Source organism: Sprattus sprattus, assembly GCF_963457725.1.
Source record: "Sprattus sprattus genome assembly, chromosome: 3".
In the NCBI taxonomy this organism is placed as follows: Eukaryota; Metazoa; Chordata; class Actinopteri; order Clupeiformes; family Clupeidae; genus Sprattus; species Sprattus sprattus.
In genome coordinates this window covers 30,937,922-30,955,787 of record NC_137922.1, presented here as the reverse complement: position 1 = coordinate 30,955,787, position 17,866 = coordinate 30,937,922, and the positions used below count along the sequence as shown (strand labels likewise).

At 41.4% G+C, this 17,866-nt stretch overlaps 1 protein-coding gene across 1 annotated transcript in view; it reads left to right on the top strand.

Annotated features, from left to right (window-relative positions):
• Positions 1-17,866, top strand: part of cacna1g (calcium channel, voltage-dependent, T type, alpha 1G subunit) — a gene marked incomplete at both ends in the record, with an annotated part of 176,828 nt that overhangs the window by 34,591 nt on the left and 124,371 nt on the right. The gene's annotated exons all lie outside the window — the stretch shown is intronic.

Here is a 17,866-nt window from a genome sequence, read left to right as displayed (position 1 = left end):
TGCTGGATTAAATCTTACCCAGATACAATAGATACAAAAGATACGGTTTTTATGATTGGCTATTGTGAAGCCCATTTCTATTTTTTGATAGGCTGATAAGTGGCACCTCACGGCAGAACTACAGTGGATTCGGGGAGACGTGCTTGATTCCTCCATGGTGAGGGCAGCGTGGCCAGGTCATGTTTGCGCGCTGCGGCACATTAAATAGCTTAGAGGTTTTTTTCAACGTGAGAAATACGATGTGTGGCGGGAGTGCGTGATTAAAGACCAAAATTAGTGACTGTCACGCTCAATGCGTGACACTTGAGAGCCCTGAATTATATTCGAGATGCAACACAAATCTCCTCCTCGAGCTGAGCTTTCATTGATAAACGAATGCGGTTGTCTGCCTCTCCCGAGGTCCCGGAGTCTACTGTTACTCGTTCAAACGGATAGACAAATCCATTAGGTCCTCAACATAACAGATATTTTATTAAATTGAAAGCCATGAATACCGAAAATGGAATGTTATGCTCAAAATCACCGCCGACTGACAGTCAGGATGCATACGCAGATTGAGTGATTGGCAGCTGGCCGCTCTGTCCATTCGCGCAACTCACAGTTGCGTGTTGATCAGCCAAGAAAATGACACAATTATCAACTCGTTTACTGATCAAAGCAGAACGATATTTCGGCTGTAGGACTCTTGAAATATAATATTGAGAACCTATTCCCTGACAGGCATTACGTGCGTGACGCATAGATGATTTATTTATTCATTTTTTTTTTTTTTCATCGCGCACTTTTTTTGCCTTTAGGCGGTCGGGATTTTTCATAGGCGCTAGGCAAAACGGCTTCGGCGCGCGCCCACATTTTCTCTATGCAGGAAAAACCCTGGAGTTAGACTGGTGTGAATTAGACTAGTGTTCTGCTGCAGTACCAGTGAGTTAGACTGGTGTTCTGCTGCAGTAAGTTAGACTGGTGTAATACTGCAGTACCAGTGAGTTAGACTGGTGTTAGTTAGGCTGGTGTTCCTCTGCAGTGCCCAGTGAGTAAGACTGGTGTTCTGTTGCAGTGAGTAAGACTGGTGGTCTGCTGCTGTACCAGTGAGTTAGACTGGTGTTCTGCTGCAGTACCCAGTGAGTTAGACTGGAGTGAGTTAGACTGGTGTAATACTGCAGTGAGTTAGAGTGGTGTTCTGATGCAGTACCAGTAAGTTAGACTGGTGTTCTGCTGCTGTGAGTTAGACTGGTGTGATATAGACTGGTGTTCTGCTGCAGTACCAGTGAGTTAGACTGTGAGGTGGACTCCTCTCACTGAGTCACTGCTCTGTGTCTTTCTCCCCCACGTGACCTCTGGCAACAGGCTCCATGTGCCCCCCATCTGGCTGAGTAAGCGCAGTAGGACTGCTGGGGAACAGCAGCTGTATATGGGAGCCTGAGGTAACCTGCAAAATATTCCCATTTCAACTTCGTACAGCTATGGCAAGCTGTGGCTTTTTCAATAGGGGGCCCCTCCCCCCTCCTCTACCTGAGGGTATTAATAGCTTTGGTACTTGTGGAGAATCACATGTTAGGGGAAGTGAGCTTTATTTGTTAAGGGAACAAGGAGAAAATGTCCCCCCAATTAGGTGAACTTTAAATTTTTGGCTGCTGCTATGATGTTCCAGAATGTGCTCTCCTCTGCCAGAGGGAGGGTTCTGCTCCACCTGAACTACCAATCACAGCGTGGAGCTTCCAGCAGCCAACCAATGAAGGCAAAGTATTTGTGCACTTCCCCACTGACTGTACGGTAACGCAAACCAGATGCAGCCAGCGTGCGCCAGGCATTAAAGCCGCTTTGTGAGCATGGGCCTCAGAAAAGCAGGAGCTTGCAGTTTTTCTAAGAGGACAGGATCCTGTGCTGTGCTGATGCTCCTGTAAAACCTCCTCCTGGTTGAAATATTAATCAAGGCAGGCGTCTTTAGTGTCTCTATCTTTAATCAGACATTCAGTTCTCAAAGCAACCAGAGGACCTTGTGATAAATCCCTCTAATGAGCACTGCTCACAAGTGCATTAAGAGCAGGCTAATTACTGTTTTAGTTTTAGTTTCTGCAAAAGAAGCAATCTTGACTGCATTTTAGCTAAGGGAAGGATTGCCTCATTATCATTCTCCGTCACCATCCTTTTGTGTTGTTTAGCTTCTAGAGTAAAATAAGAAGCATGAGGTTTTATAACAGTCTTGTGTGGCCATGCCGGTGTTATATCACTTCTCAGGAAGAAATGGGTTATGCTTTCATATGCCTTGCAACATCAATACTTAATATTTAAGACAAAGACGTGTGGCATTCCAAGGACTGTATGGTTGTACTCCGTATTAAATGTGCATTTGTGTGTAAATATTTTCTCCATCATATGGACTGCATTGCCTTGAGGATTAACCAAGGGGATGATGTGCTGCCTGCTGGTCATTACAGCTAAGTAAACACAACATGGCTATCAGGAACCTGATGAGAAGCAGACCTTGACCCATTCAGACTCACACACAGCAGGGTTATTGAGGTCTTTCCTTCTCATTATGCTTCATGAAACACAATGGGGTACAGGTCATCCAAAAGCCCAGGCTGATGGAAAGATATCTTGAAACTGTAGGTCATTTTATGTGAATGGAGTTCTATGATAGAAAACCAGTTAAGATGTTAAGATTTGAGACTTTTTTGTAGAGTAGCTTATTCTAGAGCAGTTTCAGTGATATTAAAGAGTTAAGACAGATAGACACAAAATAGCAGCATCAAAGTAAATAAAGACACAAATAATGTAGAGATAAACCAATCTCATCCATGGATGGATATCGGCGCTGATTCTGACACCGTGAAATTGATCGTAGATGGATCGGTTAGATTTCACCGGTCCATGTCTAATACAGTTACTTAGTAATTAAAAAATTGTGACTACTTGATTATGTAATCTTCATCTTCATCTAATTTGATCAAAGTTGATGTCTGAACTCCCCCACCATGGTCTATGAGGCCCTACTGCAGCCCATAGGCTACCTTTTCTTGACGGAGTGTAGATCTTCTGTTATATGAGCACCTTAACTTGAGGATCGAGAAGATCAAAACAGACATTTTGAAATCTTGATACAAATTTTCGCCACTCAGCAGCTCCACTGCTTCAGGCCTCCTGATGGAGGTATACAGTTATGACCAGTCTGTAATACAAACTGCTTCAGGCCTCCTGATGGAGGTATACAGTTATGACCAGTCTGTAATACTCACTGCTTCAGGCCTCCTGATGGAGGTATACAGTTATGACCAGTCTGTAATACTCACTGCTTCAGGCCTCCTGATGGAGGTATACAGTTATGACCAGTCTGTAATACTCACTGCTTCAGGCCTCCTGATGGAGGTATAAAGTTATGACCAGTCTGCAATACTCACTACCACTGCTTCTGGGCTCCGGATGGTGTTATACTACAGCCTCGGGTAGCCTTGCACAAAGTACCAAAAACAACAACAATAATGATAATAATATTAAAGAAAAAAGAGCTCTATATCGGTATCGGTATCAGCAGATATCCACATTCTGGTATCAAAATGGGGCCGAAACTGAAAAAAAGTGGATTGGTGCATCTCTAGAAAAATGGTCCAGCTGCACCCCATTGCTGTGTTTGTGTTTGAATATGTGTAGACGTGAGGAAGGTAAAGAGTAACAGGGATCCATCCATCTCCGTTATCTGCCACAACCTGTATTTACCGCACTTATCTTTGTGTACATTCATTAGGTCACAGCACCTTCCCATGATTCCCCTGGTGATCTGAGATGATGGATCACTTACTGTTCCATGGCTCCAACATTCTGCAGCAAGGACCTTTTCTTCCAGGCAGTGTATGTAAATGTTTCCTGTCTCATCAGGTTTGTTTGTGGAGTATTGTGTGCAGTTGCTTGGGGCGATCTGACTGCAGTAGTGAGGAGTTTCATCAGGGCTGCAGACTGCGGATCTCAAGAAATGTGCACTGCTATAATTACATTCAATCATGTATATTTTATAATCCCCCCCTCTGAATCATGCAATGGTGACATGTACAAAGTAAATTTTGTCCTTTGCAAGCAAAAATGGCCAGTTCATTTGGTGTATCTTCTCCAGTTCTAATGGTGTATGCGCATGGATTTTCTCTCCTTGCTGGATGCCTCTGATATCTTTAATTTGACAGATTTTAGTTTTGCACTTTCTGGGCTGCAATTAACGCTGTCAAGTGAGGCCTGCACTACATGGTTGTGTTTCCCTCCTAACAAAAGAAAAAAGGCAAGTTGGCCTTTTCAGTTCTCCACCCCTGCTGGTCTGATATTCAACATGGGGTCACCTACTCCATGTAGAGAACAGGGTAATTGTGCACACAAGGGTGAATCTAAAGCCATTACAATTAGTTTGAATAGTGCAGGGTTGGGTTTTGCACTGGTACTGGTATAGTAATTATTAGATTAGGCACCACAGATAAACCTTAAAGTAAGAAGTTGTGTGAAATGATTGTAAGTAAGTCTTCTGAGTGTGTTTTGCTAGCAGAGGCTGGGAAACTGTGAGCCTAGGTGTCAGCTCAGAGTGATTCTGTCATGTCTGCCAGATTAGCTCCAGTACAATGTTGTCTTGAAGCTTCTGATGCTCAGTGTGTATGCTTCAGGTTAGACATTCATGTCACAGTTTTGAAGTCGCTTAATCATTCTTGCTACATCAAGGAGAGAGGGTCTGCCATTTACTGTCTTTATTTTGGAAATCACACAAGCTTCTTTACCTTACGAGGCATACAAATACAATTAACTTAAGTTCAAATAAAGATGATCATCAGTTGATGGTGTAAGCAGGGCACCTTTATGTTTGGGAGGTAGAGTTATATTCTGTAGCTCCTACCTCGATTCGACTGTGCAGTGGAGAAAACATAACCAGCTTCTGAGCCCACTCAGAGATTTCGTATATCTGTTTCTCTGGCAAATGCTTCAATCGAGAGCATAAAAATCAATGCATAATATTGTGGAATCATTAGGCCTAATCAGGGGTTCTGTCTCTGGAGGACGTCTGGTCCAGACAGATAGCGGTCCGTTTCTATTTTAGTGACAGTGGAGTCCACAGTGTACTTCAATCTTATGATAGGCTACTGAATAAATTATGAGCTGTATGTTTCTTAGCGATATGTTTATATTAATGCTATTTCAAATATAGTGTGAAATATCAGCAGGTCTTGTGGTGTTATGTAAATGTTTCAGGACCTTGGACAGTGTTGAACACTTTGGGGCACTGGCCTGTCATAGTTTTCTTTGGCTATCATAATGTTGATGGAGAGAGAGGTATGGCAAATAGGTTATCAAACAAGTTATAGTCATTTCTGCATGTTTGAACTCAGATCAGCATCAGTAATGGTATTTCATACATGTGGGTCATCGTTTATTTTTTGATGATGGGACAGCAAGATTGTATAGATGGAGAAAAGAGAAGTCCCTAAAATACTATTTATCATGATTGGACTCTATCCTAATTAAATATATTTTGTGTTAAGACACCCATAATTCAGGATTCATAATGCCATAAGAGCCTATACTATTAGGCTGTCATTGCTTCGGCCATTTTGAGAAGTGACATGCCAGTTACTGATAATCAGTGGTATGTCAGTAGCCACTGAATGCCATAAGAACTTCCGTAAGGATGTACCAACTGCCATGTCTTGATGACGAGATGCTTGTGTTAGTCTTATAACAGAAGGTTCAAGGGAAGCGTTATTATTATTTCATGCATGTATCTCAGGATTCCTACGGAACATTATTTCATTACCAGGTGTGTAAATGTAACACTATGCTACTCATAAATATTTGATTCAAACCGTAAAATCTTCCTCTTCAGAGCATAGGGTAAGGGTTTGTGCTTGTGGAACGGATATTTTTGTGCATGGAATAATCTGTGCTCTTCTATCCCAAGTATTAATCCTGCTTGAGTCTAAGTCCAAAGACAGGAATAACTCCCACAGTGTTGGGAGGCTGGAGAGTGGCTACACGACTCGACCAACTTACGTATATAGGATGGAGAATAAGGGGATGATGAGATGGGCTTGGCTCATAGCCATGTGGCCATCCGCAGGGCATGGATATAGGGGATTCACTGTTATAGGGTCCTTAATAAGTGGCTGCACTGGCGGCATGGATAAAAGATAGTGTCAGTCTACCCCTTTCCATGTTAGGAAGTGCCTATTATTGTCTCTGAAAGATGAATGTACTGCACTTCTCTTCAAGCTTTGTGAGTTTGCTATATATGATTCCAGGTCTTCGTCTTTCTCAGTTATAATTCCTCTGCTGTGGAAGAAAGGTGCGTGTGAGTTGTGATAATGAACTTCATTCAAGTAAAAATAAAGGCCTTGGGTGACTGTGAGCTCCCCAAAACACATTACTGTAGACAGGAGAGTCATCTTCAGAGAAGATTAAGCAGCTGTCTGTGGGTGGGCCTGCCAGAGTGCTCCACTTCAGACGCAGAAGCAGCTCCAGACTCACGGCATGTCTGCCCACATCCTCCCCTGCTGTCCCTCATTCATCATGCTGATAACATACAGGGGTGTGGTGCTGACATGGCAGACATTTTTTTTTATTATACAACAGTTATGCCCGGTAGAACAATGTATTTATTTCTGATTGGACAAGAGGCTTCCCATGAACGTTTGTGTAAAGTGAAGACAGGTGAGAGTGCAAATGAATGTCCCCAAATAGGCTTTCTGACTCACCTTGGCTGCAGTGACAGTATTCCTGGCTTTGAGGGTCATATTGCTTTAAGATAGGATTATCACTTCCCTAGTTAAAAGTCATTTATGTTTTCAGGTATAGTAACAAAATGTTTAATATAAGATCCTGTGAAAACTATGAGAAACACAAAGAAGGAATATCAGTGGGAGATTGTGAATATTCTACGTTTTTTCCCAGCTTTATTGAGTACACTTTGACATGGAATCTTCCCTGTGTTAAAAACATCAGCTTTTATATATACTGTATCATTTCATTTTGGTTTTCACAAAGAACTTGCCAAAATCTGTCTTTGTAGATCACTTTACTCTTTACTCCAATGTCCTCATGAGCCTAACCTAGCGATATACCAGTGTTACCAGTTACCGATAAATGACATAGTAGCACTCGTAGGATGATGCTACAACACCATATTACCATGTGACCAGGCCCGGTCCGGCGCTATTCTGGGCCCGGGTGCAACATCGCACAGCCAGACCCCCCCCCCCCCGCAAAAAAAAAAAAAAACCTAGTCTAAATCCGATCAATTAAACAACATCAACACAACTGAACTGAAAGCATGCAGCCGCAGCGGACTGTCTTGATTCCCCATTGCCCTACCTTAAAACTGTATGCGTCGTGTCTTGGCCGCAGCAAATCTTGCGATTATGTCACTGTAATCCACTTGTCTTGCCGTGCGGTTTTCGATGGACAACACAGCCAACGCAGACAGTCTAGTGGATGCGCCAACATCTGTCTCAGGGCCCGTATCCTCTGCCGTTTGTCTACTAGGCCTACTCAGCCAAGATGTATTCGCATTTTCTGCCTCCTTTTTTGTACATTCGCTCCTCCGTTTACTTTCCTTTCTCTTTAGCGAACCGGATTTGTGTCCCGACATTTTAGCCTACTAAAGGCGGCTGCTTGCTTCAGGTTGGGGTTAATTGTTGCGCAAAAACTCAGTGCAGTTCATGCTCCCAAAGGTTGCGCGTGTTGTCATTTGCTTGGCAGATAGAAAGCGGTTTCCCTAACAGAAAGTCTGAAGCTTGAAGTTCTTTTCAAACCTTTGCTTGGGTAGCACTGTTAAACTGAGCAGACATGCAGACTACATTTTAGTAATCTCATCACGTAACATTCGTTTTCTAAAAACAATCACATAGTATTGCATGTTTTACTGTGGTAGAAAATACGTTAGCTTAATGCAAACGTATGGGAAATCCTATAGACACCGTGCTAGGTATTAGCATCAATTAATTCACGTTAATGTTTTTGTATGAGCCTGACATTTGCTCTGCAGATAGATAACAGCTTCCCTAACAGAAAGTCTGAAGCTTGAAGTTCTTTTCAAACCTTTACTAGGGAAGCACTTCTTAAACTGAGTAGACATGCAGAATATTTTAGTAACCTCATCTCGTAACATTCGTTGATAGAATGCAGGCTGCGAGGCTCGCGTCTAACTAACCAGCCTGCGTCGCGATTTTCCCACGGGGGAGGGGGGTGTGATACATGTGTTTTGATACATTTAAAAAAAAAAATCGCTAACAGCCAATAGGGAGATTGCGTTGCACAGGCCACAGGGTCAACTTGTGCTGTTAGAGACACACTCGGTATATCAGAAAGGATCAAAGAGAACGGGCCCCCCTCTACACGGGCCCGGGTGCAATTGCTCCCGTTGCTACCCCTTCAGAACCGGGCCTGCATGTGACAAAAGTTATATGGCGCCTAATAAAATGAGGAAGGCATCACACTTACAGGCAGTTTTCTGAAGAAAAGTCAAACATCCAGCAGAGCCATTGAGTCCACTAGATCCATCTTCTATACTTCTCCTATACTTTCACTGTTCGTGTCTGAGTTTTCATCTTCAAATGGGAGCAGTAGCCTTCTCCAGGTTTTGCCTCCACCTCAGTAAAACTCTTTTAGTTTTATAATTTATATGCTATATGACTCATGTGTGGATAACCTATGTAAGAGTTCAGTAAATATATCATATATGCAGTATGTGTGCAGACATAGCAGACATGGCATGTTTTCAGAAGATGTTCCTCTCCACTCAGTGTGGCCCACTGACGGTGATGTGGGAATGTATCAAATGCTGCCTCTTCACCCTCTGCTTCAAAGACAATGGTGCTGATGGACACATTCAGGCACTGACACTGGAGTTGCCAGAGTTTGGTGCAGATTGTTAAGCTAGGGAGCGAGCGCACATATGAGAGATAAAAGGAGAGAGAGAGAGAGAGAGAGAAAGAGGATGTGTATGTGTATGTGTGCATGCTTTTTACACTCTGCAAAACACCAGCAATCCGCCAAATCTCAAAAGATGTTACCAAATGTTGTGCATTGTGCATTGTGTTTACCCAGCTTAAACGATAAAAAGCCCTAGCTACGGGCTAAGTACTTTGCTTCTGAATAAGAGACAGAACATCCCTGTTGAGAGCGCTTTGGACTGCTCCCACAGTGAGAACACTGGGCCAGATGCAAATAGGAATTGATTACCACTACTGTGTTCCCTTTGGATGGCTGGCTGGCCTGGATAGAGATAGTCTGTGTTTGTATGTCTCATGTGGGCAGGGGAACTACGTGTTAGCCAGGGATGCATCTCCGCGCATTGATGTGCTTCATTTCTGTCTGCAAGTGTGCCGCATTATTATAGCCCACGCTTGCTGATCTCTCACTGTCTACCAGTGGTGTCAACACAAAGATCACCTTTAGTTTTGTTGCGTTGTCTGGATTGGCAGGAATGCAAACAATTGAGTAGTCTTTTGAAAATCATAATAATACATTTGTAGTAGAAAAGCAAATTAATATAACAATGGTAGTGATTGACAGCATTACAAATCTAGCTAACCTCAGACTACACTGCAGTGACCGGAGATCAAGGGTTAAGTTGCTAGCCATTAGTGTGGGCCTCAAGCATATATGGCATGTACGTTCAGGGAATGGTAAAATTGTGCAGTGGCAGTTTTCAGCAGGGCTCTAATTTAATCTCAGGTGATCTCAGTTCATAGAGAAGCTGGGGAAATGTAGCACCCAAAATGTCTGATTGGTATATGAAAGATCATACGGAAAAGGAAAGCTAAATCCTGTATTGTAGGATGAGATGCAAGAATGTCAGGCTTTGAATGTCAGTGACAGACAGTCACAGCCTCAAGACCATGAATAAGTGGCTGAGGCATTTGATCTGTTGGATGAACCCAACTGCTGAAATCATCAACCTGCATGCCTGAATTCTGAAGGCTCCATATTCCAAACTTTGATACAGAAATTGAAAGGATCCAAAGTTTGAAGTAAAGAACTAAAAGTGTGTGTGTGTGTGTGTGTGTGTGTGTGTGTGTGTGTGTGTGTGTGTGTGTGTGTGTGTGTGTGTGTGTGTGTGTGTGTGTGTCTGTGTGTGTGTGTGTGTGTGTGTGTGTGTGCGTCTGAGTCTGAGGGTGGTGGGCTGTGTCTTGTGTTGACTGAGACAGACATCCTGAGAGAACTGACTGACATTTAGAGGAGCTGTTAGTACAGGGCTGGCATCGATCAAGCCCGACCATCCAGTTTATAAATAAAGATGAGCTGGAGTGGGCTGTGCCTTGTGACCAGACCAGAAACTACATCCATGACAATCACACAAACACACACACACAAATAATCTCAGAATCTTTGTTTTTATGTACCTTCATCAGAAAGGTCAAACGTATCGCTTACACTTATATTGAAACATTCTTTAACTAATACAGGAAAGGAAACAGACTTATAATGAATGCACATTCCTAATTGATAAAACTCAAACATCACAAGGCAAATAATAGTAAATCAAAATCACTTGAAATACTTAGTTGTATTTTTAGATCCGTTTGTTAGTTTAAATGACTTCCAGACTGTTTTGTTCATGCACTTGTAAAAAAAAAAATGTGTCTTAATCTGACCTATTGGTGACTGTCTACAGTTTATAAACAAAGCCACAAAGAGCCAGATGAATGTGTGTGAGCAGGCATAGGGATGAGGCCATAACTTGGGAGTGCAATCTGCTTTAAAGTAGAGCCCAGTTCACAAAGACTGTTACTAATCACATAGACAATGAATGGGGTGATCTGTTAATCACATTTTGTGCATTAAGCACATCTGAACTGAACTGTGTAATGTGTCAATATGAATCTGCCGATAAGCTCAGAGCAACAAAGGAAACAGGAATTTTGAACAGTGAGGTTCAAGGGAATTTGCTATCTGGGATAATTTCACTGACTGATGTTATTCATCAAAAGTACGAGTGCTGTACTTTTATAAAACAAAGAAAACCAGTCCACAAAGAAAAACAAGAGTGAGCGCATATTTTACATGATATCTATTTTTGACATGTCAAGAACTTTTCCAATCAGAAAACCTCTGCATAATAAGCATTAAAAGAAAAAGCATTGCAAGTTTTCATATGATGGAATGCCTTCCATCAACTTAACCACTATCTAGCTCTGGCCAACTCCCAGACCACACCCTACTTTGTACAGTGGTATAATTCCCATAAACGTTAAGGTCTAGGACCAAATGTTTTAACGTTAAACAGTTTTCAGTCAAAATAGTTGCCTAATTATATTACCTGCTGGCAGCTATGTAATAAATTACATACATTTTTACAATTGAGTTTACAATTTTACTTTACTTTCAAACAGCCTACAACCTCCTGATGTTTTACCCAACTAGCACATGTAAGCAATAGTACACAAGAGGCAGTGGTACAAGGAAGACATTTAACTGCTAGTTGTTAGCATGATGTGAAGCGTAGTGCAAGAATTGCAGTGTGAAACATTCCAAAATGAATTAAAAATAAAAGCAGAATGTGAAGAAATAACCGTTTTAGCGTAATGTCAAAAACCCTTATGTGCTGGGTTGCCCAGTTATCTGCTAAAGTGAGCAGGCTAACCAGCTAGAGCCGTTCCGTCCTTTGTCATAATACCACTTTGTACCTCAAGAGACACTGTAGCAAAAATACCAACACAAAAGAAGGCTATTCATGTCTGTGTTTACCAAGGAAAATATCAGATTGATTTCCATTTCCATGTCAAGGTATGCAGGTGACATAAACATAATATATTGTAATGTCATCATCAATGTTATATCATATATAATCATTTCATTACATCTTTTACGTCTTTTCAAGCATACTTTGTTGCTATTTCATTAAGCACAACAATGCTGAGCTAATAAAAACATGCAATTGCAATGTGTAGCTCAGAGCCTGAGTTTACCATGAACTGTGCCTGTAGTTAACCGAGATAATACTTATTTCAAATTATTTATTTTTCCTTAAATGAGCAATAAGATTATATACGTCGAGTGGAAAATTCACACCCTGACAGTTCAGGCTTAAATAAATTGCGACGCAAACACACTTCACATGTTGTGGTGAAAATGTATCTCTAGTTACTGGTATGTGCCTATGTATATATGGGATAAACAGCTCAATAACACTTAGCTGACCCAGCAGTTCATTTTTTCCTTGAAAACCCATATGTATGCTAGCTGTTGATAATTCTCAATCCCATATGATGCTGTATATCCCTCCTCTAACACACATAATCTGTCACTCTGTACCTTCATCATCGATTCAGGGTTTACTAAAGTGCAATCCTCTAAACAGCTATAGCCCTCCATCATACCATCCGACAGCAATAATTGATGTAATGCTTTATGCCCTAAGGCTCGAGGTCAACAGCAGAATATTCATCTTATGCTCTTCCCACCCTAAAATGCAGTACAAAAATTGCCAATATCCCTTGCTGCTGTTCTAAAGAAAACAAACTGGATAGTGGTTCTAACAGAAGTTGATGACAAAAGGTGACTAGGGTTACTTTTATTAACATTTTAATGTAAACATCTAAATCAAAACGTCTTCAAATACTTTACTGCAGTCGCATTACGTTATATCACAGACCATATAAGGGTTACATACTATAGAGTACCTCTAGAAGAGGTTTTGTAGGCAACCCATAAAATAGTTTAACTTGTAACACATCACAGTTTATGTACAATATTTAACACAAATGTAATCTTTGATATTGGGTATATCCTATGTAAGTTGATGTATTTAAGGATTTGAGAACCGATTTATCCCAAAAAGTATACAATGAGAAGGGAAAAGAAGGATGCTATTTCATTAAACTCATGTATTTTGACACAGAATTTAATTTGTCCTATTGAATCATGTAAGATGAGAGTAAAGTTATAAAATAAGTTCACAACCAGGAAGGCAAATGATCACATAGGCCAGGGTCTCTGGACAACCTTGTTGCCACCACTTCCTTGTTGAAGCCTTGGCAAGAACGTTGAAATAATCAAGCTTAGCTATTAGTGTTGCCAAAGGTTTTCATACGGTTGTTGGCGTTAGTTGTTCTTAGAAACCAATAGAATTTGGGAGATGGGTTGTGTCTGCTGTGTACAATACATGTGCAATACTTTATCTACAATAGTACAGTGTGTAGGATTCAGGAGGATCTATTAGCATACATCGAATATAGTATTCATGATTATGTTTTTATTAGTGTGTAATCACGTGTTTGAATCATCATGTTTTCATTATCTGAGAATGAGCCCTTCATATCTACGTAGGAGCGAGTCATCATGCATGCGTTGTTTTCCATTGAAGTGGCAGTTTCAATTTGGTTTAAGAAAACCCATTTTGACTAATGGATCATACTTCATCATCATTATTTAGCACAAGACAAAGCAAGGGAGCATGAATCCTCATTGTCAAAAAGGAATCGGGACAAGCCACACATTTGAAGTTGCCTTGTTTTTTCTGGACAGGTTTAGTGCAATCTGTTGTTTGATAGGTTTAGCTAGAAAGTGACCATTAACAAAAAAAAATCCCATGTTGATGTTGAAAAATCTGTAATCGCTATCAGGATTGTTATTTTACATTAATTTGCCTAAATTAGATTTATATTTGTTATTTCGGCCCAAAAGACTAGGTGACATTACCGAGATCAACCAGAAGCTAGTGAAATTGATTGCCAACAAAAGTGCAATGTGACAAAGCCTTGGAGTTCATGTCAGCCAACAAACAGTATAGCCAAACTTTACAATTTTGGAAGCTATGACCTTTAGTTTTACAGACTAAATAACTAAATACTATTTCAAAGTACTGTATCTATCTAAAGTAACATAATCACTTGTTATATTATGGCTACTCAATGTATGAGAGAATACAAATAAACAGTAGACTCATAACAGTTTTATGAAACAAAAAATGCATCTGCTCCTTCATGTGATTGGGGGTCAGTTTAAGAGTACATTTCACATTTCACATTATATTAAAATCCCTCAGGTTATATATGCAGGATTAGCACCTTTAGTGTTCACCACCTTTTATGTAGGGGAGAGAGAGACAAACGTGGCAGGTTTGATACAGTCAGAGGTCTATGGATATGCAGTTCAGTAGGATTATTCATGAAAATGTGCCTTTCAGTGATAATATTCAACAGAGTTCCGTTTTCAACCCGACTGCTCCTGACTGCCATTATTGTTAGTTTGAGTCAGGACTGACAAGCCTGCATCCAAATCCTGCTCATTTCACTTTGCTCTCGCTGATTTCCCATGTCTGCTGGCACATTAGGCTGCCCTGAAAGGAGACAGATGGTGCTGATGCACAGATAGAATGAGAGGGACACAGAGAGAAGACAGTGAGAGAGAGAGAGGGAGAGAGCACATTTCTGTTTCACAACGGCCATGTTCAAGCTCTCTGAAGTATCTTATGTTGTTATTCAGTACTTTAATTTCTTTACTTATTATGGTAAAACTATTTCCACCTAAAATAACACCACACGATAGAAGATTATTTGAAATTTTTATCTTCACATAGAATACTTTTGTGTTTTTAATACAAAATTATAGTTCTCTGTTGTTGGTGGAAAGGAAGCATGACAGTTTGTCTCTGAGGACGTGGGTACCAGTTTGTTCCAAGAAGTTCTATGGACAAGCAGAAGGCTACCTCCCTCTCAAAGAATGGTGACATTCATGTGACAATGCAAACTTTCAAGTGTGTTGCTCGGATTAAAAACATTTTAAAATGGACATTTGAGGCTACAAGTGTAGACATCTGTAACCTTAACTAGCCTTCTGTTAACAGCACACCCTGTTATCATGTTTTAAATTTCATGTCAAACCATATGGGTGGTTGATAACGAAACCAAGTAGCTGCCTCAATCAATGTGACGAAAATTATTTCCCTGATGGACTTTTCGCATCAAGTCCAATTAAAATTTTATAATAAAATATTTATAAGCAGCAATATATATTGAACATATAGCTGTTCTTTTAATGTGGATTATGCAAATCGCAGACAATTTTCAAAATCCCCTGCAGTAAATAACACCCATGAGGGGATGATGTCTTTCCACTTTCCAGGGGCCATTTTACTGACACTTAATGGAACTTCTTTTTCTTGGAAAGCTGCCCATCTGGTGCAGGATCTTTTTCAGCTTCTTAAATAAACTCATTTGAGATAGTGATTATTTCACCTATTACACATTATTCATTACTGATTTAAAACATTTTCATGTATGTCATTTATCCCACTATTTTAATCCCACACCCCTACTTAACCATCTTCTTGAATTGTGTCTGAAACTATGTGGCCTTCAATCCAGAGAGAACGATTGGTAAAAGCATGACAATTACCATAGAAACAGAAACCTCCAGAGTGGAAAAATAAAAATAGATCAAGCTTTCTAAACAAATAGTTTAAAGGAACCATGTCTCCACGGTTAGCCTCTATATGATTAAATGATTTTCCTATTTTTTGAAAGTTGATTAACTTTATTAAGTATTTTGTGAAGGGAAGAATGAAAGAACATAAGAACATGATATCGTTGTCATTATATAGTTCAGCCGTGTGTCACTGTGTCCTAAGTTTATAGCTTGCTAAATGCAAGGTGTTATTCTGTGGGATAGTATCATGAGATATAAGTTGGTGGCTCTTGCCTATTTGATTATTGAAAATATTTTTTAGGGGAATTAATTGTACTGAAAACGTCACTTCATATTCCTTTTCCACTTCTGTATTTTGTGTCCTTTTTCAGTCCAGTCCATATACTCAGCCAAAGCAGTAGCTCTGCTCTCACGTGGTTTATGTTTGGTGCTTAGGTAAGTGGTGGTCTGCTTTATTTACAGAATATAATGGGATATGAGCTGCCAGGAGATTGGTAGGTTATTTTAGTCATTCTCACTCCCTGGTTCTCTCTCATGCCTTATAGCAGTCTGGGAGCAATATGGGATTTGTGTGTGTGTGTGTGTGTGTGTGTGTGTGTGTGTGTGTGTGTGTGTGTGTGTGTGTGCGTGTGTGTGTGCGTGTGCGTGTGTGTTTGTGTGTGTGTGTGTGTGTGAAAGAGAGATAGTATGTGTGTGTAAGTGTATGTGTTCATCTCTGAGGGGTTGAAGGGGTTTAGGTGCTTCTTTTTCTTATAGCTAGGTGAGTGTCAAGAGCCATGGTCAGGAAGAATGGTTGAGGGAAGGAGGTAAAAGAAATACAAAATAACCTCCCCTTAATGAATCCCTGACAAGATCACAGGGTAAAAGGCTACACCAGAAACAAGCCTCAGAATCCTAGGGAATGCACAACCTCAGAGTCGTATTTACTCTTAGCCTAGCCTGCTGCTTATGCTGTAACTTCCTTTGAAACCTATGGTTGGAAGGGCCATGAGCACTGGAACAGAAATGTCTCTGCCAAATATTTACGTAGGCATTTTGTAGGAGTAAAATGATTAACATATTTAATCACAATTAAATATAAAAATGAAATATCAATAAAAAAGTGTCCATAGTCAATCACAGATTATTCACAATGAAGAAATTACACCTTTTTTCAATGAAGGTTATTATTCCATGTCTTAATAGTTGTAACACTAAGGGGTTGCGAAATCCACCAGTGGAATAAAATACATTTTGCCAAAATGTTTGTCCTAGAAACATGAAAATACCCTTTCCCAGATAAATAGAGGTATATACTAAATATATATTATACTTTTAGAGATTTGTAAGGATATTAAACCGAACAACATGCACATTTCAGTCCCTGAGTCAAAAAACAGCTCTTTGATCCACCCAAAGAGAGCTATTCATATGAAAACAGTATGGTATATCGGCAGGCGTTATATGGTCATGTGGGCTAGATCACACATAACAATGGCAAGTGTAACTCCATTTGTTCACTTGCTTTAATGTATAACGGCAGTGAAATGACAATAATCAAACATGTCATGAGCAGCTAAAAGTGCCAGTGAGTTTACATCTTAAGTGGAGTCGTTTTACTTTCTGTTTCACTGTGTCAGAATAAAGGACCCTAGTGCAATATTCCCTATCTCCCCCTGAGCCTTTAATACTCTAACACAAAGGCTGACACATCGGGCACCGATGGGGGAGGGGCCACAGAGGCCGGCGGGGGCGCATGAAGGGTGTCCTGGGTCGGCACCACAGGCACGATGAGGGTGGGCTGCGTCCCGCGCTGGGGAGAGCCCGGAGGCGGCAGTGTTGGTAGCGGAGTGGACCCTGACTCAGTTGCAGGCGTCACCAGGTGGCCGCGGCGTCGCAGTGAGGGCTGGCACGGCCACATGAGGCGCCAGATCGTCATAGATCGATCAGGGTGAAGGCTGGTCGTTGCGAACTGGATAGAACTTGCGCAGGAATCTCCGGTTCCGAAGTGAGACCCTACCCGACCCGTCAATCTTGACCACGTACTGATCGTGCTGGCGCACCTCTACGACCCTGCCTGTCCTGTCCCACTTGTTGGGGTGGGGTCCATTCTGGTTCTGCACGCGGACAAAGTCCCCCACTTTGCTCTGCCCAAGCACCAGCTGTGCGGATGTGACGTTTGCGGAGGGCCTCCTCCCTCGCGTTAGCGTCTCACGCCATGTCTTGTGCGGCCTGTACTTCCCAGGGGGAATCGGGATGAAGTCGCGTATAGGCCGGCCGAAGACGCACATCGCAGGGGATAGCTTAGTGTCGGGGTCCGGAGTGCTACGGTATTGCAGTATCGCCCTCTGCACAGCGTCGATGTCAAGTTCGCCCTTCGGGCCTGTATTCTCAGTGATGAGCCTCTTCATCGTTTTTACCCCAATCTCCGCGCGGCAGTTGCTGAGGGGGAATGCCACCGATGAGAGACGGTGGTGCACACCCCATCTGCGAAGGA